The sequence below is a fragment of the Marmota flaviventris genome, chromosome 7, assembly GCF_047511675.1.
Source record: "Marmota flaviventris isolate mMarFla1 chromosome 7, mMarFla1.hap1, whole genome shotgun sequence".
Lineage (NCBI taxonomy): Eukaryota > Metazoa > Chordata > Mammalia > Rodentia > Sciuridae > Marmota > Marmota flaviventris.
This window is the reverse complement of record NC_092504.1, coordinates 107,421,641-107,444,339: the sequence shown is the minus strand read 5'-3', so window position 1 is coordinate 107,444,339 and position 22,699 is coordinate 107,421,641. Positions and strand designations below refer to the sequence as shown.

Below are 22,699 nucleotides of genomic sequence, written 5' to 3'. Positions count from 1 at the left end.
CCACCATGCCTGGCTATGTTTTCTTTTAATCTCTGTGTATTGAATAACTGTTTTCATTTGATTTTATGTTTTAGCAGAATCAGCATTTATTTCTACTCAGTTGTTTTTACTTTGTATTTAATTTTTACATTTATTTATTTTTTTAAATTATTATTTCCTTGGGGGAACTACTTCGTCCTAATATACTACTATGTCATTCATATGGAGAAAAATCTACTCCCTGGCTCAAGAAGCAAAAATGCTATTCAGGACATCCCTAGAAGAACAACAGATTCTCCTGGCCACAGTGATTGGCTTGGAGGTATACACACAATCCAAGCTGAAACAGAGGGCACTGGAGTAAGATCTTTCTGTTGGTGTTGCTATACTGGAGTCATATAGTTTGAAGCCACCACATAGATGCCTGAGAGTGAAACCAGCACAGAAGATAGTAGAGCCGAGACAGATGTGAGAAACACAGTGTCCTACTGACATCATTTGAGTGCCTGGATCAAGCTTTACCTGAAGTTTATTTCTTGAACATTCTTATATTGAGGCAATCTATCCTCTTTCTAATTTAAACCAAATTGAATTGACTTTCTTTCATTTACAACAGGAATCCTGACATTTAAGTTTAGTTTTGTTTTCAACAATTCTGAGGATGGAACCCAGGAGCACTTTACCACTGAGCAACATTCTCAGCCCTTTTTATTTTTTATTGTGAGACAGGTTCTTGCTATTGCCAGTGCTGGCCTGCAGCTTGCCATCTTCCTGATTCAGCCTCACGAGTAGCAGAGATGACAGGTGTGCACCACCGTGCTTGGCCTGACGCACATCTTTCCTGTTGTCCTTTACCACCTGGCATTATGAGTGAACAACTTAGCATCTCCAGCTTTCCCTAGCTGTATGCCACTGCTAAATGTGGTTTCCTAATTATGGCTCTGGCCTGTTCGGATTTCTCTATTTCACCACAAACTTGTGCAGCGGTATAATTGAAATCTGTTGGAATAGCCTATATACAGATGTGTGTGTGTGAAATGAGTGATAGACTAACCTAGATAAGGACAGTCTAGTTGACATCTTTCCTGGGAGAATTCCTGCCTTCCATATTTCCCTCAATTCCAGGTTAAGTGGTGCCACAGTCTGGCTGGGCACAAAATCACGAGCCACCACACAGCTTGTAGATTCAAACAGCAACTCTTTATTCCCGAACTCACACCAGCACTCTACAATCACGTTCTGGGGAAATCCACGTTCTCTGCCCAAATCCACCCCCACTGGGCTTCTGTCTCCCCAAAAATACTGTCTGATCCTGTGAGAACTCAAGGGGAACTCAGGCAGCAGGATACGCCCTATTCCCAGCAGCAATAACCTTAAACCTGGAACCACCCTAAACCCGGATTGTCTTAAACCGGGAACGCTCTAAACCCGGATCCGCCCTGGTCCTTGAGCAAGGTCACCTACATGCAATGTCACTGCAAAATGTCCTATTTCCACGAGTCCTTCCACTAAGCAACATGGGGTACTCTGGCAAGGAAATTGTCATACCTACTTGGCTAATGGCTCCCAGCAAAGTGGTTCTTGTATAGTCTCCTCTGCCCACCCCGACTCTAGCCACCTCTTCACTCTCCATGACTGTTTTTGCTCATCAGCTGTCTGTCCCACATGGGGTTCCCTTTGTCTTTTCTTCTTTTTTAATCTCCCACACCTTGGCTAGTGATCTACACTTGACATACAATTACTGAATAAGTGTGAATGACAAATAATGATGATAATGACCTACATTAGGGAGAACTGTTCTCTTTTCCCCTGCCTTCTCTTAAAAGGCTGCAGGAAATCAGTCATGATATTCTCACACTCTACTGGTTGACCTAGAGGCCTTCTCCACAAGCCACACTTAGAGATGGATATTGACAACAACATATTCAAAAGCTAGTAATCAGTTGTGATGTGAAAACATGATAAAGGAAGATTAATTGAAGGGACCAGAATTTTTAGCTTGAAAAAAAGAACTATTTGGGATAGAGAATAGTATTTCCTCAAATGGTAGACAGGAGCCAGGGCCAATAAATTCAGGCTGAAGTGTTTTCTTTTGTTTTGTTTTTCAATCCTGGTAATCAAACCCTGAGGGTTCTACACTGCAACCCAAGTCCTTTTTTTTTTTTTTTTTTAATTGTCTTGAGATGACAGGTCTCATTAAATTGTCCAGGTTTATTTCAAACTTGCTATTCCTCTTGCCTCAGCCTCCTGAGTCACTGGGATTACAGGTGTGCACCACCTTAGGCTAAAGTTCTCCTGGTAATAGAAAACTCTAATAATGAGGGCTGGAAAAGATAAAATAAGATGCCTCTGTACTCCCTGAGGTTTCTACTCCTATTTGTCTTCAGCCACCTTGAGAATGTTAAGTTTTAGAAGCTTTAAAAGCATTCTAAGAATCATAGAATTTTGAAAAGAATTTTAAAATATTCCATTGAGCCAGTGTCTCTTGTTTCATAAGGCAGATGAAGAGTTCCACCTACATCTTGTTCCAGTGCTATGCATAGACAAGGCCACTGTGTAGCCTGAGGCATGGCTTGACTATAGTTAAAATGGGCTCAGAAATATGAAGTCTCATATCCAATACATGCCCTGCATTCTGTACGAACCCAACCTTAGGGCTTTATCAGTGTAACCTTTGCTCAAGTATGTGTGGGTGTTTGTGGTGCATGTGTGTTTGTAAAATTTTCGTTTGTTGTTTTTAGGTGGCTGATTAGTTAATGATGCAGCCTTTTATATTCTACAAAAGGCTTTTATATTCTACAAAAGGTGGTTCAAGGGCCACCTGCCTCAGTCTTGATGACTAGCTAGAATATTTAACAATGCATATTCCTTTGTCCCACTTAGACTTATTAAATCTGACTCTGGGAACTGGGTCCAGAAATCTACTTGTTAAGAAGCAGACTTGTATAGCCAGCATGGTGGTGCACACCTATAATTCCACCAATATAGGCAGGAGGATTACAAATTTAAAACCAGCTTCAGCAACTAACTTAGTGAGGCCATAAGCAACTTAGCAAGATCCTGTCTCAAAATAAAACATAAAAAGGACTGGGATGTGGCTCAGTGGTTAAGTATGCCTGGGCTCTATCCCTGGTACCAAAAAATAAAAAGAAAAAAGAAAAGAAAGAATATACATGGACATAAAATTTTATTTTAGTTGTTAAATTATTAAAAATATATTTAAATTGTAATTATATAGAACCACATATTATGTAATTGATTTTTTTAAAAAATCAGGGGGAAAATTGGGTGCATGACATATTTAGTCTTCAAACTATTATTAATCTTATCAAAAATCTTATGTGATAATCATGAACAATGACAAACATGGGAAAGCATGTGATTTGCCTTTCAAACTGATAGTGATAAAATCTTACACCCACACTGGATACCAAGCCTTTGATACAGTGGGAAAATTATATGATACTTCTCATTTGACACCTATACATTACATCTCCAAATGGGTACTGTTCCAGGTCGTAGAGAGCTAAGCTGTATATGAAATCGATTCCAGAGATTCACCTTTTGTTTAATTAAGACATACTTACTTATTCATCAGGAAGTATCTCCAGTTGAGTGGCCTTTGGAAAAGATTGCTACCCAGAATCTGAGGTATCATAGGTACTTTCACCAATAATGACTAGCTAGAATTGTAAGGGTAAAATAAATTGAAGTTAAAGCGTAAAAGTTAAAGGGTAAAAGACCGGGTGTTGTAAAAGTTTCTAAGCTGCAAGGTCTGAGTTAAAATGTAAAGGAGGTATTGTTAGGTTTCTATGCTACCTGCAAAATCTGAAATTTCTGTAGCTGTTAAGACAATGCTTAGAACTGCCCAGTAAACATTTCCCCTGATTGTCTGGTTGTTTCATAACTGAAGGGGTCTGTGTGGTTGCACGTAGGCCTTGCAGGGCCTGAACCAATCAGTTTGAATGTGTACCCCGTTTAGAAATGACCTATCACTCCAGCCTGACCTGTTCCCGCCAATGAATGAACTAATCATGTTTAGGAGTTGTTGTTCAATTTTCCCGCGCCTCATGATGATTTTTTCTGATGTATACAAAGCCCTCCGCCCTCCCCAAAAAGTGTACTTAAGCAGTGCTCAGCCCCTGCTCGGGGCTCTGGGCTGCTTTCCCTTCTTGAGTGGGCACGGAGCCCCAGCATGCTGGTTCAATAAATCCCCTTCTGCCAATTGCATGAGTGGTCACTTGGTGGTCTCTTTCTCCGACGTTTTGTGGGACCCTTACAGAATAGTGACTAAAACCTTAAAGTGGACCTCAAAAGCCTGGGATTTAAAACAAAAAGCTTCCATTGAGAAGATTCTTGAGACCTAGCTTCCTTCCTTCCCTCTCTGATGCTAAGAGCCAAGTATATGATGCATGGCATTTTTGGTTGAAAGGTGACGCCAGCTAGCCATTGAGATGATATGATTATGTTAAGATTTACATTCATATGGATATTGGACTCCTGCTGTTCACCTCGGCCTGCTACGGGACTCCTGGAGAGTTCCCATTGGTTGGGGAAGTACAGTAGGAGGGAGTTCCGGGGGAGAAACTCTCTCTGGCGGTTCCGGGAGGAGGCCGAGTGGGTGGATCGGAAATCTTCCCGGGCGCGTACCGGACATTGGCGGCAGTTTCAAAAAAATAAAGTTTGTTCCTGCTTGAGTGGCTCATGATTTTGTGCCCAGCCAGACTGCGGCACTCTGCCACCTTCTTTTATTTTTGTAATGCTGGGGATTGAACCCAAGCCCTCACAGATAGATAGCTAAGCAAGCACTCTACCATTCTACCTAGTCCCAAGACCTAGCATTTTAAAGACGCACAGAACAGCTGGCACATCTGAATCTCAGGATTGTATTTCAGAAACAATTACTGAGGCTGGCCTTGAACTTGTGATTCCCCTCCCCCAGCCTCCTGAGTTGCCAGGTTACAGGCATACACCACCAAACCTGGCTTAAAAATCAGGAATATTATACTGTGTTGTATTGATAAAATGCAGGATGTAAGTACAGAAAGAATTATAAGCAACTTCATTTATTCAGTATACTTTGTTTTTATTTACCTATTTAGAGGTGAGGGTCTCACTAAATTGCTCAGGTTGGCCTCCAACTCAAAATCCTCTTACTTCAACCTCATAAATAACTAAAATTTTAGGAGTGAGCCATTGCACCTGGCTTTCAATATACTTTAGATGATGTTTTTTTGGATTACAATTTTAAAAACTCTTTCGTTGTTACAACATATATAAACATTCATGATTACATTAAGCATACATATGTACTTTGATGAATTTTTATTATGTGTACATCCAGGCAAACTTCCATCCATATCAAGATTCAGAAAAAGTTCAGTTCTCCAAAAGGTACATTTTTATTGTAATTAAAAACTAAATCTAAACCCAGAACAGTGGCACACACCTGTAATCCCAGCAGCTCTGGAGGCCGAGGCAGGAGGATTGCAAGTTCAAAGCCAGCCTGAGCAACTTAGTGAGGCCCTAAGTAATTTAGTGAAACCCTGTTTCTCAAAATTTAAAAAAAATTAAAAAGGCTGCAGATTTGGCTCAGTGGTTAAGCAACTCTGGCTTCAACCCCTAGTACCTAAAATAAAAAATAAATATAGGGATGGGAATATAGCTCAGTGATCCCAAGCACTGCAAAAAAAATTAAGATACATAAATGCAGATTAATTAAACAAACAAACACATTTAAATACTTAATATATTAAAATAATTAAATAAAATATGATCTTACATTATAGAATACTTGGAAAATTAAGCAATAATCTGCCAGTACACACCTATAATCCCAGCTACTCAGGAGGTTGGATCAGGATGATCACAAATTAGAGGTAGGCTGGGGCAACCTAGTGAGACCCTGTCTCAAAATTTAAAATATAAATTAATTAATTTAAAAAATATATATTTTTAGTTGTAGATGGACACAATACTTTTATTTGTTTATTTATTTATTTTTTTAAATGTGGTGCTGGGAAATGAAACCCAGTGCCTCACGCATGCTAGGCAAGCACTCTACCACTGAGCCACAACCCCAGCCCTAAACTCATTTTTAAAAAGGGCTGAGGTTGCGGCTTAGTGGTAGGATGCTTGCCATGAATATGCAAAACCCTAGATTCAATCTTCAGTATTGAAAAAAAAAAAAGAAGAAGAAAGAAAGAAAATGATATTCTATTATGATTTAGATCTAGAAATGCCTCCTGAAAAACTCATATTTTGAAAGCATGAAATCCAATGCAGCAAGATTCAGAGGTGGGGCTTTTAGGTAATGATGAGATCTATAACCTCAACAGTGGATTACTCCATTTCATGGATTAATAATTTGAATGTACTACTGGGTGGTAACTGTGGGCAGATTGGGGGTGGCTGGATGAAGTAGGTCACTGGCTACATGACCTTGGGGATTATATCTTGTCTCCCTATCTCCTCCTCCTCCTCCTCCTCCTCCTCCTCCTCCTCCTCCTCCTCCTCCTCCTCCCTCCTCCTCCTCCTCCTCCTCCTCCTCCTCCTCCTCCTCCTCCTCCTCCTCCTCCTCCTCCTCCTCCTCCTCCTCCTCCTCCTCCTCCTCCTCCTCCTCCTCCTCCTCCTCCTCCTTCTTCTTCTTCTTCTTCTTCTTCTTCTTCTTCTTCTTCTTCTTCTTCTCTCTCTCTCTCTCTCTCTCTCTCTCTCTCTCTCTCTCTCTCTCTCCTGGCAATCATGGGGTGAACAGCTTTTTTCTGCCATCATGTTCTGCCATGAAGTTCCACCATTGCCTATCCCTAGAAAAATGGAGTGAGTCCCTGACCATGGATGGAATCTCTGACACTGTGAACCCAAAATAAACTTTTCCTCCTTTATGCTATTCTTGTCAGGTATTTTGTCCACAGAGATAAAAAGCTAACACATCTTTCATTGTTTTATCACTTAATAAAACTCTTTTAATTTCTTTTTTTGGGGGGAGAGGGATACCGGGGATTGAACTCAGGGACACTCAACCACTGAGACACATCACTAGCCCTATTTTGTATTTTATTTAGAGACAGAGTCTCACTGAGTTGCTGAGTCTGGCTTTGAACTCCTGTCTCAGCCTCCTGAGCCACTGGGATTGCAGGATTGTTCCACCACACCCGGCCTATTTTAATTTCTGATCATTTCATTTGCCTTTTTCATACGCCTTTTTAAAAATTAGGAATGGAGTACATATGAAATTTTGAATCCTGATTTTCCACCTTACGTTGTATGCATTTTATGCTGTTTCATAATTTCTTGGGTTGTTTGCTTGTTTGTCTCTTTTTGTGGTGCTGGGAATTGAACCCCGAGCCCTTTGTCTGCTAGAAAAATGTTATATAATCAAGAAACACTCCTAACCCCTAATTCCTTGAATTCATAATTGTATGATCCTACAAAGATTGCCCTAAAGAAATATACTGCCATCTTCCTTACTATTTCCCTACTGTTAAGAAATGGTTTCTTCCAACATTTGCCCTTTATTATGATAAATATTTTTGTGTATTGGGATTTTTGCAGCTTAACCATGAGTTTTCCAGTGTTCATTTTACTAAAAACAAAGAAAACAAAACATGGGGGTGGAAAAAAAATAGGTCTCTAGTACCTCTGCCAAGGCATTAACTTATTTGACTTTCTATTCCATAAATATTGGATCAAGCTGAGATGGTGGAGGATTCCTGTTATCCCAGCAATGTGGGAGGCTGAGACAGGTGGATGGCAAGTTCAAGGTGATGTGACTCAGTGGTAAAGCATCACTGGGTTAAATCCCCAATACCAAAAATAAATAAATAAATAAGCATAGAATCATTTTTATTATCCCAGTCTAAAAGAAACCTTAAAATAACCAGATTCTTAGAACCTTAGAATGATCATTTCCATTTGTTTTAGAATTGCATTTGCTGTATTCACTGTGAACACAAAACTATTGTATAACTTCTTGAGTCAGCATCTCAGGCTTCCTATGAAACCAGCGTCATCACCCCATCCCCGCTTTAGCAGCTTCTATCCACAGATTTTAGTCATCGACCTGCCCACCTTCCTCTGGGTGCTTGTTGTCCTCAATTTTCTCTCTCTAGTTCTCCTTCTCTCTAACTCAGGAGGCTGACCCCTATGGTCAGCAATTGGCTGGTGCCCCCCAGCAAGGAGGAAGCAGCAAGAAGCAGGGATATTTATTCTGTTAAGCACCTCCCTGCTGGGTCACTAAAGATGGCCATGTTGTTATGGGACAGGCTATAAGGACAATAACCAAACAGACTCCATTTTACCTTGAGACTCCATGTCATGTGAGAAATGCTTCTTCCGTGGGAACACCCTGCCTCTGCATCCACCAACAGTTGCTTAGCACAGCATGTTTGGCAACACAAAATGGCAATTCTTATACAATGTAAAATTGTTTTTCTTTGGGTCCCATTTTTCTTGGACCTGTCAGAGGAATGATTGTCTAGATGTTAGTAACCATTCTTTAACTTGTACTCAACTAGGGTCATTTTGACCCACTTCCCCTTCTGGTGATGATTTTAGATCTCATGATGTTTATTTATGGTTTTGAATCACAGCAACAGCCACTTATGATTAACGTGGTTTTGGACTATGAAGGTTGTACTCCAACCCTTAGAGGGGGTCGAAGCCTGCCCCTTGGCTCTCCACCTGGTGAATCCAGAACTCCAGCTGGTGAATAAAGATGGTTGCATCTCCTGCTTTAAGATCAACTTGGTGATTTATTGTAATCTCGCCATAACAATGTCCCTCCATTAGTAGTCATTGCTCCTATCAAGGAAGCCCTCTCCACAGAACTCTCTTGAGTTTCTCTTTCTGGGTCTTTTTAACCATCTCTCACCTTATCCCTTCATGCTTCCAGATAACAGCAGCCCAGGATCCGGCACCACTCCTGTGGCTTCCCATATCCTTTCCACATTTGTAAATAGTCCTTTTCATTGACCCGTTTGATTATCCTAATTTGAGTGTGCCATCTTTTTCCCATTTCCTGCTGAGATGTGTCTCACTCACTCCAGATACACTTTTAATAAGTATAACTCAGACTGTCACAAAATTGGAGCAGTTACCATTTGCTTTGTTGATAATTATGGTCCAGAAAATATTGACCATGGCTCACACTGCTTACCTTTTTAGCTTTCATCTCTGTGTTGCTCAGTTATTTCACAACTCCCTTTCAGAACTGGAAAGAAACTTTACCAGAAATAAACTTTAAATGTTCAGGCTGGGTGCAGTGGCGCACGCTTTATAATCCCAGTGGCTCAGGAAGCTGAGGTAGGAGAATGGCGAGTCTAAAGCCAGTTGGCAAGTTAGCAAGGCCTTGAGCAATTTAGCAAAACCCTGACTCTAAATAAAATACAAAAGGGAGCTGGTGATATGGTTAAGTGCCTGTGGGTTCAATTCCTGGTACAAAACAAGGAAATCCCCAGTGATCTATGAACTAAGAGTTTTATTTTGCTTAAGTGTAACAGTGGTTCACTTGATGCTTTGACTATTTCAAAATCCTTGTGGTTTTGAAATTTACACATTTTTTTTTCTTTTTCCCAATCTTCTTTTCCCTAACCTTCTCCTTCCTGATTTCCTCCCTGATCTTCTCCTTCCTGATTTCTCCTCTAATCTCATTTTCTCTCAATCGCCTCTATAAAAGCCCCCTGTTCCTATGGATGAGCAGAATCACAGCCTTTGGGACAGGAATCCTCTGTGTTTCTCCTTTGCTAACAAAGCAATAAATTTTCTTTTTCTTTTTTCTCAAAATTGTGTCCTCGTTAATGGGTTGCCATCAGGGACAAGGATCAAGCTTTTGGCAATACAAGGAAAGCAAATAAAGTTTAGATTTTTGTCTCATAAAAATTCTCATGTTAGGGCTGGGGCTATAGCTTAGTGGCAGAGAGCTTGCCTAGCATGCATGAAGCACTGGGTTTGATCCTCAGCACCATATAAAAATAAATAAAATAAAGGTATTGTGTCCAACTACAATTTAAAAAATAAATATATATTTTTAAAAAATTCTCATGTTAAACAAATATCTATGCCAGAACTTCTTTAGTAATAGTATGAATAGATGTTAGATATGTATTTTTCCTTAGTCAATGTGCAATGTCTAGCAGGCTGTGAAACCATAACTCTGAGAATCATAGCTTCAAAAACAATAATCCACCTCTCTGAGTGTTTGAGTTATTTCATATCTGTGAGATGATCTCATTTAGAAGCTAAAGTAAGTCTTCCAAGCATTTTTTTTTTCTTTTTTGGTAGTAGGAATTGAACCTAGGGGTGTTTTACCACTCCAACCCTTTTTATATTTTATTTTGAGGAAAGGTGTCACTAAATTTTCTAGGTTGGCTAGCCACTTGTGATCCTCCTGCCTCAGTATCCTCAATCACAGGAATGATAGGTGTGTGCTCTTCCAAACCTTTAAAAGCCTTATCTGGTAAGTCATTTTCTGAGTGTGCTTAGTTTAAGTTATGATTTCATAGGGAAAAATGGGTTTTTTTAGTATTAAGGAGACATTAACTTAATTAAAGGGAAATAGAATTGCTGGATAAATTATATAGTACCTGAAGAAAGAAGACAAGGTGTCCAAGGGTGAACTCAATCCATTATATTATTTCCTTCATATGCTTTTTCTTCTGATTTCACTTGAACTTGCTTTGCTCTTACAGAGGGTGTGATTAGTACCCTTGAAAAACAATGAAAAAGAGAAGGGCTGAATCAAGGTCAGGGGAATCTTGGGCTTCCTCCCAGCTATTGGGCAATCTTCTCTCCTGGCTCCACACTTTTCCTTAAGCAAGCTCTTCTATCCCCAGGTCTCTACTTACCACAGATGACTCTCCGATTTCTCTCTTTACCTATCTGAGCTGCAGACTCAAAAATGCAACTGTCTTCTTGACATTCACCCGTGGCAAATGACCTTCCTTCTCACACCCAGGTTTGTTCCTTTTTCTAGGTTTTATGTATAAAGGAATGACACCACCATTCATGCAGTGACACAAACCAGAAGCCTAAGGATCATCCTGGACACAGCCTGCCTCTCATTCCCTCACCCACTTTATCTCCAAAATTTCTCTAACAGCCATTCTGTCCAACACCAGCACCAACCCTCCATTCCCACCCACTCTCACCTCTTTCCCAGACAACAGCAGTCAACTCTGTATTAGTCAGCTTTGAAATAATTAATTTACAAAGAGAAAAGGTTTATTTTGGCTCATGGTTCTGAAGTGCCAGTCTAAGACTGGGTTAACCCACTGAAGGCACCAATTGGCAATAGCAGGGAGTGTGTGGTAAGCAAAGGTCTTGCATCAGGAGCCAGGGAATTAAAGGAAAGGAAAAAAAGCCCTTTCAGAAGTACAACCCAGAGGCCTAAGGACCTCCCACAACACCCCTTCCTTCAGTGCTGGGAGCCATTAGCCAAGTAGGTATGACAATTTCCTTGCCAGCGTACCCCATGTTGCAGTGACATTGAATGTAGGTAACCTTGCTCAAGGACCAGGGCGGATTAGGGTGTTCCGGGTTTAAGATAATCATGTTTAGGGCGTTCCCAGTTTAGGTTCCAGGTTTAAGATTATTCCTCCTGGGAATAGGGCGTATCCTGCTGCCTGAGTTCCCCTTGAGTTCTCACGGGATTCAGACAGTATATTTTGGAGATAGAAGCCCAGTGGAGGGGGATTCGGGCAGAGAACGTGGATTTCCCCAGAACGTGATTGTAGATGGCTGGTGTGAGTTCGGGAATAAAGAGTTGCTGTTTGAATCTACAAGCTGTGTGGTGGCTCTTGATTGTGTGCCCAGCCAGACTGCGGCATTTGTGCCCAGCCAGACTGTGGCACTTCAGAAGTCCCATCATCTCCCCATTGTACCACCCGGGGACCACAACTTTAAGTCATGAGCCTTTGGTGGACCCTCATCCAAACCACAGCACCTCTTAACTGGTGTCTTAGGATCCACCCTTCCCAACCTTTCTACCAGTTCTGCTGTACTCTGTTGGAGCCACTGTTTTTGAAATGCAAATCCATATATACTCCTCTTGCATTTTCCTTCAGTGACTTCCTATTTACTTCTCTTATCCTAAAAGTCTTTGAACCCGGCCTAAAAATCTAAACTAAACCAGGCACGGTGGCGCACGCCTGTAATCACAGCAGCTTGGGAGGCTGAGACAGGAGGATCACAAGTTCAGCAACGGTGAAGTACTAAGCAACTCAGTGAGACCCAGTCTCTAAATAAAATACAAAATAGGGCTGGAGATGTGACTCAGTGGTTGAGTGCCCATGTGTTCAATCCCTAGTACCTTGCCCCTCAAAATCTAAACTAAGCTCCAACTAATCTTTATTTCATTTCTACTGCTTACTGGATGTATAATTTTGGATAAGTTACTTAACGTATGCCTCATTTTCTCCATCTGTAAAAGGAGGATAATAATAGTATCTTCCAGTCATGAGGATCAATGTAAAGTGCTTAGAACTTAGTTGGTAGGTGCTTAACAATATTAAGCTCTTGTTCCAATGTCTTTGCTTCCTGCATGATTCTGCCATTTCTTAAGGGGTTATGCTTCATTCTCTTTCCAGCGCTGTCCTTTAGCTTAGCACTGATTCCTTCCATCATCAACTAGCCACTCTTCCTCCAGGAAGCCCTCCATGGTCTCTTCAACTGTACAAGTACTTCTGTTACGCTCTTTCACAGCATCATATACCTTTCCTTAATAACACTTATCACTGAAAGAACAACCGGACAAGGCTCGTGGTTGTCAAAATACCTGTTTATTGAGGAACAGCTTTGCACATTTATAAACCCAGGGGTGGTTCAACAGAGCAGGCCACGGGGCGCTTTCTGATTGGTGGGTAAGGATCATGCGGGTCAGCAGGGCTCACCATTGGGCGGCTCTTCCCGCCACTGTCTCCGGGCATGGGGAAGTTAGTACCAGAAGAGAAGCGCTGTAGGCACCATCTTTGGAGCCGGGGTGACTCCCAACAATCACAGTTGTATTTTTACATTTATTTAGGTGGTCATATGATTAATGTCTCTTTCTCACAGGACATTGATCTGTCCCTGATAGCAGGGCAGGACAGATGGGATCTTGTTTTTTTCCCCTTTAGCTCCTGTCTTCATCTTGTAGCTTCTTTCTTGGCACAGAATAGGTACTCAACATTAACTGAAAGAAAATGAATCATTGTATACTGAGAGGAGTTTAAAGGGAAAAGGCCTGGGCACATAGCACATGCCAGAAACCCTAGCAACTAGGGAAAGTGAGGAAAGAGGATTTCAAGTTCAAGGCCAGCCTGGGAAACATAGTGAGACCTTGTCTCAAGATAAAAAATCCAAAGCCATGGCTGTGGCTCTGTAGCAGAGTCCTTGCCAATCATGTACAAGGCCCTGGGTTTAATTCCCAGTAAAACAAAGGCAATGGGAACTCTCTAGCATATGGCAGGCTGCTGCCTCTCCCCTCGGCCAGACAGCAGCACTTGCCAGTTAATAAGGAAGGGTGTTCCTCTGAGAAGCCTGCCTGACAATCACCCCCTACTAAGCTATTCCAGGATGTTGATGGTTATCCCCTTCTCTAGGTGTTGGCCATCCCAGTAGACTTATGGTTCCACACCATGTTCCTTGGGAAGGCCTAACCTAATCATGCAAAACCATAATGTCCCCTTGAAAACTCCTCCTAGGAAAGCTGAGTCGCTGAAGTCCTGCCTTGACCAGGGGATGTCAGACAGATTGTACTTCTGGTACCTTTGATTTCTTCTTCTCAGGACTGGGTCTAGTTTGCTCCCTTTTAACTGGCTTTTTTATGATATTACACAGATAAAATAAGAAGAATAATAACAGCTAATATTAATTAGCTGTTGGTATTTGTTATTGCCAAGCCCCCATGCAAGGCATGTCTTAGGTATTATTTCACTTAATTAGAGAAAATTAGGGCAAATGTTATCATAACCTCCATTTTATTGTTAAAGACACTGAGATAATATTTAGAGAGAAAGATAAAGAAATTAATATTATGTGGCCAGTTAGCAGCAGTGCCAGATTTTGAACCCAAGGAGTATTATACTGAAGCCAGATTTAAAGTTAGGTAGTCAGTGTAGTTAGGTAAATCGGGTCTAATATCGAGTAAGATCCAAAATGGAGGCCATGTTGAGAATGAAGTCCGGGAAAAGCAGAACAACTCTTGGAATGTTAATGTCCCCAAGGCCCAGAGCCCATCCCAAAGAAGTGTTAATGAAGATTACTTCTGTGCCCCACCTGTGCCCCACCCTTTGGCCTTCCCACCTACATTCCATCACTGAAAGAACTATAAAAAGGGGAAACAACCACACTTGTCAGGGACTAGAAGGAAATTCTCCTTCAAAGATTAGCCTGACAGCCCCCTGGGAGACATCCTGCCTGGGAGGCATCCTGCAGCTACCTATCTCCCTGGAACATCCTGCGGTTATCAGGATCATCAGACATCTGGCAGTTTTACCACCCACATCCAGCAATTGTTGATTAGAGAGCTTCCCCATCCCCAGCATATAAATACCCCTGTGTGAACAATAAAAGTTTGCAGCTTGATCAGACACCTGTCTTGCTGTCACCTTTCGTGTCTCTTGTCCCTTCATTCCTCCCCATCTAGGTTCGCTGCCCACGTTGATGTGTCCTGCCAGACGGGACACACTTCCACGGATTCCACTTCTTGGGTCCCCTTCTTCCTCCAGGAGAAGTCTTTTCAGCTGTCCTTTAATAAACTTCTATTTTCCACTCTAACCTTGCCTCGGCGTGCTTCTCTGGTGTTATACTTCAACATTGGGGAAGCAAGGACTCCTCACTGGTCAACAGCGGTAACAATACCACAGTCCACCCTGCCTAGTTATAGATAATGATGTCTTAGTGATCCTAACTCATAAGCCCTATCCAGTGAGGCAAACTCCAAAGACATTCATATTATCTTAAGCTGTCAAATACATCATGAACACAATGACATAAATTTTAGGATCAAAAGGCAAAGTTATCTAGATTCTTAATTTGCAATTGAGCATATCATGAGTGCCAGCACAATGTAAGTGCTCAATAAAATGCATTTATTTAGTGAATAAATGGATTGCACCGGTCACAACATGTGCCCTTTAATTGAATTGTGACTATTTCCTCATACAATTTCTCCACAACAGAAGATCCTCTCCAAAAATATAGAATGAGAGATTTCCTTCTTTTTCTATTTTTTTTTTAACTTTCTTTTTTCAGCACCATGGATCCAACCAAGGACCTCTCACAGGCTGGCTCCACAAGAACTCTACCACTGCACTATACCCCAGCCCAGGATTTCCTTCTTAATTTATTCTCCATGGCTTAGACAATCAGATTACAAATGCACGGTCTTAGCATCTGTCCATTCATTCCACTACCATTTATTCACAAGCTACAGTGTGCCCTTCCTTTGCCTTACTGGAGAAGAAACATTTTCCCTGAACACTGTGCAGCTTGGCACCTCTTCTGTCTGCTCTCTTTTTGTAGGCAGGCCTGTCCACTTGCCCTATGAGGCACATGAGCTTCATCTGCCACTCTATCCCTAGCAAGATTCCCTCTCCCACGCCTAGCCTACATTGGACTGCCTCAGGTATCTCAGCAGAGATACTATAGAAACTATGATTTTTAGATATCATTTCTCTCTGAAGCGATCTTTAATTAAAATAAAAAGTTCTATGATCTACATTATGAAAAAGTATTCAGTGCATAAAATTTTTAAATGCCATATGAATTTCTAAAATGACAATTACAATAGATAATATTTAAAGAAACTATACTGTATATCAAACAAAGAGCTAACAAATTTTCATTAATATTTCAACTTTACATAAAAGGAAAATTCACAAGGGTTAGAAAGTACTTTCTTAAACTCCTTAGCTAGTAAATGACTGTCTGTAACTAAGTTTGTCTGTTTTTACAGTATTGTGGGTTAAACCCAGGGTCTCTCACATGGTAGGCAAGCACTACCACTGAAAAACATCTGCAACCTTTTTTTATTTTATTTTAGTACAGGGTCTTACTATGTTGTCCAGGCTGACCTTGAACTTGTGACCCTCCTGCCTCAGCCTCCCTAGTAGCTGGGATTAGAGGCATGTCACCATGCTCAATTCTCAGTGGTTAAATAGTGAAAAACCAGCCTCTACCTCAGAGCAAAGCCTGTCCAAGGAAGGGACATCACCTTTGTCCTTGGAAAAACCCACAGAGTACTCCTAGGCACATTGGGGGTCCCGAATTCGAGCATAACATATGGGGGCTCGTCCAGGATCCCCCTAATAAGCCTACCCAGACACCCCAATCGAGAGGTGATGAAAACCCGGCCAGTAAGTAAAAGCATTGCCAATGTGTAAGTTTCTGTGCTCTGGTTGCCTGCAGGTTCTGGTTCTGTGTTGTGAGTTCGGCAAAAGGTCCAGGTGGACGCACGGAAGGGCAGCTGACGGGGTTTGTGGGAGACGTCCCCAGCCCCTTTCTGGGTTCTGAGTGGATTTCCTGTAGTAAAGTATTTTGTGAAGTATTTGGTGAAGTATTTTGTACCTGACAGATCCGAGGTCCTCCTGAGCCTTTAGTTTCTGGGTAGCAATCCATGACACGCTTCGAATTCTGTGGCCGCGCTGCGAATTTTGTGTTATGTGTGTTTGTTTCTATTGTCCTGTCCGTCTCCACCCCAACACCCTGGCAAGAGAACTAATCTCCGATTCTGGGGTCTGACGACCTGAGGGGGATGCTCCCCCAATCCGTTTGTCTGAAGGGAAGGCCCCAGTTGGCTTGGGGCCAGCACCCACTTTCATTTTTTTGACAATCTGAAAAGGGAATCTATGTCTTTGTGTGTCTTTTTGTCTGTGTCTCTGTTAAGTGTGATGGCATCGTTTTACTTTGGGCAGATGCAGAGTCCCAAGTTCCGATCTGTTGGCAGCATGTCCACCCTGGCCCCTGGAGCCCAACCTCCACTAGTTTGTTCTGCATGCCAGTGTGGCCAGCTCACAAGGCCATGGCGAACTTGCGGTTTTTCTGTTCCTGCTTGTCCGTCTGAGACATATGTGTCCCACGGGAATGCCTTGACCTTTTCTGGTCTGATGGACTTCTTGTTAAGGGAGGTTTTGGTACCTGACAATAATAGATGTTGAAACTAAATTTCTCCCCCCTCCCTCCTGCTTTTGGGTAGTTTTCCACTTCTGCTGCTTGGGGTATAAAAAAAGTGTGTTAGCAATAAAGTGTGTGACTCCTGGATGAAGAACCTTGGTGTCCTGTGTGTCTTTTAACCTCGCCGTCCCTCGCTGGACTCGGCTCCCTTGGCTGGACGCGGCACCTATCTGCCTTAGATGTGTGGAGGTAACTTTAGCTACATTTTAGCCTAAAAATGTCCCTAGTATGCTTCTCCTGTAAGGGACCAAAAGTCAATAGAACCGCCAGCTTTTCTGTTCTCACCTTTTACACCCCTTTTAGCTGTGTTTTAAAGAACTTTGATAAACTTTACTCCCCTTTGTTAAGCGAGATTAGGGAAGCAATGTTTTCTTTTCTTCCTGTAGTTGGCTTGAGTGCACCCACTGCAGAGGGAAATGCCTGCTGGGTATCTAAGGACTTTGATACCTCGCTTTTTCTTTTTCTCAAAACCCTGTCCTCATTATTAAATTGGCATTAATTGGCTTCAAGAACAAGAACCGAATTTTCAGTTACAAATTTTGACACCCCAGGGAGGAGCCTCCCCTCTGCTTTCTTGGGGAACCTAGCACTCTGAACAACTGCATGCCGAGGATGTAAGATGAACTTTGGGGGAGCCGACTACTGAAAAGTTAGGAGATATGGAGAGTGCCTGGTGCCTGGGGTGGGACCAAACCAGAGGAACTAATCCTATAAATAAAAGGAGGGACTGAGGGACTCCCAGCAGCTGCCAAAGCCATTTTGCTTTGGGGAACTTCCTCATTTCTTCCCTGCACTGTAAGGATTGCTCCATCTCTGTCTACTTAAAAAGAAGAGGACACTGAATGCAGTAAGTCGCCACACCAAGACCCTTGATTTTACATCTATAGTTGCCCCTATGTGAAAACATCTGGTCCACTCATGGGGAAATCTATGGTGCCACTGATGTAGGAGTCATAATTAAATGAGAGTTAGAAACCTGGGGAGATTTTTCTCTTATGTGGTCTGTTTTAAAGGTTATTATAGATTGATTCTTGGAGATAATCTAGGCTAAATGTGTGTCTAAAAGACGGTTTTTTATTGTAACAATCTGGTATCTGAATGGGGTTTTGAAGCATTGCATAATCTTGAAGTTAAAAGTTGGGTTTAGGTAATTTGTTTAGTTTATGATTTCAGATAATTCATGCCGAAGAACTTAAACACTTAAGATAGAAAATTAAAGAACTCTACTTCCAAGTTGGCAAGTAACTCCTAATCATTTATTTTTTCATCAATTTTTGAACTGGGTATCCTGGGAAGATTTCACTAGGTCTACCAGTGCATTAGTTTGGGCAAGGATAGTAAATTATGATATGATATCTGTTCCCCTCAGTGTGTAGGATTTAGGAAAGGAAAGTGTTGGATTGGGACACTGGTCTGGCTTATTGAAATGACATTGAATAGCAACAGTCTTGGAAATTTTTAAAGCTTAATTTTGGATATACATGGTAGTGTGTGGTTCTCTTTTGAAATTTTTTTCAGGTGATGTAATGTAACTTAATACTACTTTAGGAACTTCAGAACAAAGAAAGTAGCTTAATGATCCTAAAGGGATTTCTTCTGATGGTAGCCTTTATATTATCAAGTAAGATCCTATTTTCAGTTTTGTGTGAGGAAGTGTTTTCTAGTGTAGGAAGATGTAAAGGTATGAAATTTTGTGAATTGTATCTTAAACTTGTATCATAATTTTCAACATCCAAACCTGAAAATTGTGACTTATGGTTAAAATGCATTAGGCATGAGGCTTCTCCTCAGAATCCCAGTTTTTCTTGCTCCTTCCAGACCTCAGGCAGGATTTAAGTTGAAATGCAAATAGAAGAAGCCTGCAAGCTCAGTAGGAGACTGAGCTGAGGCCCAAGGGAAAAAAAAAAGTAAAGGTGTCTTTTATCTGAACTCAAACTAGATTAAACCAAAAAGTAAATTGTGTGGTATTTACTAATAACTGGCCAGTCATTTTTTTCTAGGACTTTTGCTTTTTCTTAATTCTGTATTTTTTTGAGCTCATGATTTTGATCCTACAGACCTAAGTTTTCTAATCTATTTTTGATCAACTGTGGAATTTTTTAAACATTGCAATGGAGATTTCACCTGAGAAAAGCTACAAAGCCTTGTGTTATGTGTGCACACTTGTGTTATGTGTTGTATGTCTGTATGTGGGTATGTCATATATCATGCAATGATATGGCAATTGGCAGATATATGAGGAGCCTCATGAAATTAAAAAAAAATGGATCCAAATATCTTTGATTCACGTGATTCAAATGGTTCAATTTAAATTTGGTAAATAGATAAAAGTAAAGATGTCTTTAAAATTAAACTTATAAGTTTTTCTAGGTGTTCAAAAAAACTAATAAAATGTTGATGTCTATGAAAAAATCTGCCTGAATTCAGAAATTTACAAGTATTGTTTCAAAATGTGAACAGAAGGAGGTTAACAGATGGAAAAGAGAAACTAGAAGGTTCTAGATATGGATTTAATAGAGGTAAAATGTGTTTCTGGACAAGAGAGTCTATGTGATTAAGTAAATAAGAGGGTTTAAATAAGTGATGAAGAAGGTCTGTGTAAGTTGGTTATATATGTAAGTTTTTTGAGCAAGTAATCTTAAAGAAATTAAAAATTATACAACTATGGTTAAACAACAACTGTTATTTTTCAATATTGTAATATGTTATTTCTTTAAAAGCTAAATTTGGTTAATATAAAATCATCAATGTAATTGTGGTGCTATTAATGTGTTCATATCTTCCAGGTATACAAGTCTATAAGGTAGAAGCTTTAAAAGAGCATTATATCAATCTGGTGTTCTAAAGTTGTATAGTAATTTTAGGCTTAAAAGAAAAATATGTTGGAGATTTATTTATATCATTATGTTCTATAACTGGACTTGTTATCAATAAGATATGTAAAGTTCTATGTTACTTTTCACACTGAGATACAATTTAAATGTATTTTTAAGTTAATGAGAGCCTAATCTGTATGAAGGTTTTATTGCAAAACACAAAAGTACTTTGCTACTTTGCTATAAAAGGTTAAAATCTTTAAGCCTTTCTTTAATTCATGTTTTATATGTGATATTATATTGTGTTAGCTAATATTCATGTGAACTTGAGCAACAATTTATGTAGGCTTTGTAAAATGATGTTTAAAAAGCAAAAATCAGTTTCAGAACTACAGTACTTAAGATTTATGAAGAGCCCTGCCTTACCTGAGGTAAAGCTCTGTGTCCCATCTCACTACATGTAAAAATGACTATGAAAGAAGTAGGCCAAATTTCAGTACATTTAAAGTTGTGTCCAAAACTTGGTTTTTGTCACGATTACTAGGATCTCAAACAGGGGATTATAATGTATAACTCTATCAAAATTCAAGGTAGCTATTGCATGAACTAAATATGTTTTTACTCTTGTTAATTTTATTTTGTAGTTTTCTGATAAATGGTCTAAAGATTGCCTGTTAATGTTTTGCAGAGGTACTGCTTTAAGAACACACAACCTGGGTTGATTTAAGATAATGAGTTATCACCTACAGGATAGAGAGATAGACATTAAAGCCCAGTACTCTTAATAAAAGGCTGTTGAAATTTATTTGCTGGATGTTTAAGATTAAGTTTTAAAATTAAAGTTAAATTAAAAGGGCCAAGAAAACCAATGTTTGGCTCTTGCCCTCTGAGTCAGTCTGAATCCAGGGGACAGGGGACATCTCTAAAGAGCTTTGCAACTCTTGGCCACATAACCTCCCGATCAGAGAGATTAATGAGACCACTGGAGAACCAAAAGCCAATCAGTGCATTTGCTATGAAGAGGAGGGTCATCAGATAAGGGAGACATCCCTGATGCTTCTAAGGGAAGCCACATGGTCAAGCAAGGCCTGGACCCATCCTAGCGCAAATGGCACTAAGCAGAACTGAGAAGCTGCTGTAAAGTTCCCCCAAGACTCCCAGGGAAACTCAGCTGTTAACAATAGATAGAAACAAAAGTCAGTTTGACTGCTTCATCTTAAACACTTAGCAAAGACAGTTAAAGCCAAAAACACAGTTATTCCTGGGCATTTTAAATAATAATAATAGTTAAATGTAACTTCCAAGAATAAGTACACTGGAGGCTACAAAAGAGATTCTTAGGCAGGAATGCCTGATAACTATCAAAAGAAACTGCCAGAGTAGTTTTTAGTTTAAGGCCTACAGATATTCCTAACCTACACAGGTAGGCTTGGTGTTTGCTAGTATGATTATCCAGCCCTAAGTAACAGAATTTAAGGTTTCTCTATTAGACACAGAGGTTATACTAGTAAAAGGATTTTACAAGATCAGATGACATTAAATTATTAAACTGTATCTTATGGGGAAGGACATCTGTAACCCTAAAAGTTAAATGTTATGTTTACAGTCCTGATTACTGGGGATGTTAAAGCCTGGTGAGGGGACTTATTTATGTACAGTGACATGTTCCAGCTGCTGCAACATTTATTCTGTACTCATGGTTTTTGTTTCTCTCATAGAAGCACCCATCCCCAGATGACAACCTGTTTTTCCCCAACCAGACTTCAAATAGAACTGACTTCTAAAAGGGAACTCATGTCCCCCATGTCATCATCCCCCACGTCGTCCATCGTCATCGTCCCCCATGTCATTGAGCCCCCTCATGTTCAACACCCCTTTTCAGCTCTGAAGCAGCCAGAACAAGCCGTTGCCCCTTCTCCTTACAGCAATAAAGTTTCTAAAATTAGGGGGGAATAAAGCCAGAAATGGATAGGCAGTGTAGATAGGTAAATCGAGTCAGGTTGGATCTAGGAGGCCAATTTTGAGTGAGTCTGGGAAGTTGAAGACTGTCCCCTGAGGATTACTGTTTACCAAGATGTAGAGCCAGCCCAAATAGGCCCCAACTGAGGAAACCATGATTGGTTCCCAAGTTTCCAGACAAAGGGGGGAATGAAAAACCAGCCTCTATCTCAGAGCAAAGCCTGTCCAAGGAAGGGACATCACCTTTGTCCTTGGAAAAACCCACAGAGCACTCCTAGGCACATTCCCACCCTGCTAAGTTGTTTATCTACAAATAACAGGAGAGATCTGCTGCACCAGGTGTCCCTGACTCAGTCAGGCTAGGTGGGGATCCATAGCAAACCCCTAGCAGCCACCAAACAGCATGAGACAGGGAAATATCTGGGATGCCAGATGAACCTCCCAGTAGTTTATGGTGGTTGATAACATGTTGGGAAACCATGTAGTTCAGCACGTACACCCCTCTTGGCTTAAACCAATCAGTTCAAATGAATACCCCTTTTGTACTGACCAATCACCCCTACCCAACTTGTTCCCACCAGTGAATGTGCTAATCATGTTTTAGAGTTGTTATTTGATTTTCCCTTGGTGTGTGATGATTTGCTAAGAGATGCTATGATGTATGTGAAGTCCCTGCCTTCTCCAAAGAATGTATAAAACTGCTGCAAACCCTGGGCTGGGTCCTCTCAGGGTCACCAGTTGCTGTGTGCGTGCAGAGGACCGAGCTAGCTCGCAATAAACACCTCTTTGCTGCTTAC

General features: G+C 40.8%; 1 protein-coding gene across 2 annotated transcripts in view; it reads right to left on the bottom strand.

The window, feature by feature from the left end:
* Ppm1k (protein phosphatase, Mg2+/Mn2+ dependent 1K) overlaps positions 1 to 11,252 on the bottom strand; it is an 87,047-nt gene extending 75,795 nt beyond the window's left edge. The window contains exons 1-3 of one of the 2 annotated variants that reach the window (XM_071614551.1): positions 11,124 to 11,252; positions 10,560 to 10,681; positions 8,277 to 8,433 (exon numbers count right to left, since the gene is read on the bottom strand). The gene's annotated coding sequence lies outside the window, so the exon portion shown is untranslated. The remainder of the gene's footprint in view (positions 1 to 8,276; positions 8,434 to 10,559; positions 10,682 to 11,123) is intronic. The other variant, XM_071614552.1, reaches the window with a different exon arrangement.
* Positions 11,253 to 22,699: the final 11,447 nt, after the last annotated feature.